A 2,601-nucleotide genomic window follows, 5' to 3' on the forward strand; every position below is an offset into this window, starting at 1 on the left:
CAGGCCATCTGTCCCCGCAGGCTCCACAGCCACCCCCAGTCCGATGCGTCCTCACTGAGCCCGTCGGCCCCCTGTCCCCCAGATCTCCACGCTGGGGAACCCCCTGTCTTCTCCCCGGAGCCAGGAATGGCACTCAGCTTCCTCCTTCCCCATATCACCAGGACAGGTTGGGCTACGGGACCCCCCGCACCGGGGCCATCCAGGAGTCAGGAGGCTTCCAACCCAGGTGGCCTTTTCATACCTAAAATAAACACTTCCTCAAAGTATCTGTGTCCCCAGCAAACACCCAGAAGGAGGCAGGAGCCTGGTCCCCGCACCACCCCTTCATCGGGGACACAGGAAGGCAACCCCGTCGCTGTGGGCTGCTGTCCACGTAGCGGCAGAGTTAACAGCAAAGGGCCGGGCGTCTGGAGCACGGCTGTCTGCCCGCCCTCGGCGTCCCCGAGCCCACGCTCCAGATGCAGGCGTCCCCCCAGTCAACGGCCAGGGCTCTGCGCTGGGGCTTCCGTGTCTGGTCGGAGATAAGAAGTCTCTGTCACCGGGCCCCACGCCCCTTAGAGTCACAGACACGCCTGGGTGGGCAGGGAGGGGGCAGCCCCGCCCCTGGGGGTGAGCCTGGATGTCCCACAGTGTTCTGGTCAGAGGCGGCCAGGAGGCTGGAGGCTGGAGGCTGGGAGGGGCCCGCAGAAGTCTGACGCCAAAGGGCCGAGCTGGCCACGAGGAGGCTGCTAAGGGCTGAACTGTGACCCCATGGTCACACGTTGAAGCTCTGACCCCCAGGCCCTCAGAATGTGACTGTATCGGGGACAGGCCTTCAAAGAGGTGACTGGGTTAAAATGAGCCCTTTAAATTGCATCCTAATCTAGTCTCACTGGTGACCCTGTAAGAAGAGACTGGACACAGAGGCACCCAGGGCCATGCGCAGATGGAAGGCCATTCGATGGCGTGGCGGAAAGGCGGCCGGTCTAAAGGCCAAGGCGCAAGGCCTCCGGAGAGCAGCCTTGAGCACACCTCAGTCTCGGCTTCCAGCCTCCGGGACCTTGAGAACGTGAGGTCTGTGTCCGAGCTGCCCAGTCTGGGAAGCGTCACGCAGCCCAGCACGCTGATGCGGACGCGTGCTGAGCAGAAAGGCTAAGGCCGGGCAGGGTGACAACCCTCAGCTCCTCAGCCTGGCTGCGGGGGCCCCAGCCCAGGCCCTGCCCCCTCACCGTCCCCGAGCCCCAGCCCAGACCAGCCTCCACCAGCCGGGACCAAGCCCCTCCCTTCCCCAGCCCACCCCAAACCAGCCTTTTGCCAAACGCAGTCGATAAATTATTCAGTTTGCAAAATGCCATTATGTGTGAGTTTACTTAATTGAATAGAATAATTTATGGTAAAACCTGGGGAAAGAAAGATCGATGAGGAGAAGCACGGAAGAATGATTGAGTCTCGGCGAAGGCGATTCAGCTTTCATCCCTCATTATAATAATGTTAGGGGCAGCATCAGCTCGGGTCGGAATCGAGATCTGCAGAGCGGCCGGATTGTGGATTTAACTGGGGGTGGCCGGCGCGTCAATAATTGATGTCACGTCTGCCGCCACAACAGCGGCTGGGCTCGGGCACGGATGTCGCCACCCGCGGAGTCGCTGGTGATCCTAAGAGATAATTTGGGAACACGTCTGTCTGCGACACGTGTGTAACGCCGCCAGCAGGATTCAGGGCGTCGTCACGTGTCGGCTTCCCCACAAGTCACCCCCGAGATCAATGGCACCAGGTCCCCGCGACGCTTCCTCAGCGCCTTGCGTTAGCGACTCTCGGAGCCCATGCCTGGCCAGGCTCTCAGGCCACATCCTCTTGACTGCCCTGCACCCCTGACTGGCCGGCCCAGCCCATGGCGGACACCTCAGGGGGACAGAGGCTCGGCCCCTGCCAGGCCTGGGACCCTGCCAGGCACGCCACCTCTGCTTGGAAGCTCAGCGTCCTCACAGGGAGCAGAGCTGAGGCCTGGTGGCTCTGTGCTCTGTGGGGACCCAGTGGCCGGTGCCAGCTCCCCCTTACCGAAAGCCCCCCTGGACCTGACGTGCTCAACCCAGACGCTCGGCTCGTTCGTGTCCACGGGCTCGTGTGCACACACGCCAGCGGCCCCGCCATCTGCAGAGGCCTCTGGCTTCAGTCCTGCAGGTCCTGGGAGGAGGGGGCGCTCCTGAGGCCCCGGAGCAGCTCACCGAGCCTCGAGCCTCGTCCCCAAGCTTCCTGCCCCTCGGCTCAGGACCCCGCCTTCCACATCCCCCCAACACTCACCCATGCTGCCGGCTCCATGCTGGGGCTACATGCACATGTGGTCAGCATTGCCACCCCCGCTTGACAGACGAGGAGTCCGAGGCTCAGGGAGGTGGCGGGACCTGCCCGAGGTCACGCGCCCGGTGGCTGAGTCAGGCCCCGGTCTGTCCACACCGTTTCCTGCTCTTCAGACAACTCAGCCACCTCTGGGTCCGGCCTCAGTGCAGGGAAGGCAGACACCACATTACAGCCTGGAGGCCTCGCGGGAGCCCGGGCACAGCCAGCATGTCAGGCCCCACTGGGGATCAGGGACCCCCTCTCTGAATGGGAAGTGGCAGCCAG

General features: G+C 63.4%; 1 long non-coding RNA gene across 1 annotated transcript; it reads right to left on the minus strand.

Annotated features, from left to right (window-relative positions):
• Nucleotides 1–1,328: 1,328 nt before the first annotated feature.
• LOC105304428 lies at nt 1,329–2,534 on the minus strand. The gene is made up of 3 exons (XR_896996.2): nt 2,281–2,534; nt 2,038–2,163; nt 1,329–1,634 (listed from the first exon to the last, which is right to left on the minus strand). It is a non-coding gene; the product is annotated as an uncharacterized LOC105304428 (long non-coding RNA).
• Nucleotides 2,535–2,601: the final 67 nt, after the last annotated feature.

The sequence above is a fragment of the Pteropus vampyrus genome, unplaced genomic scaffold, assembly GCF_000151845.1.
Source record: "Pteropus vampyrus isolate Shadow unplaced genomic scaffold, Pvam_2.0 Scaffold341, whole genome shotgun sequence".
Taxonomy (NCBI): Eukaryota; Metazoa; Chordata; class Mammalia; order Chiroptera; family Pteropodidae; genus Pteropus; species Pteropus vampyrus.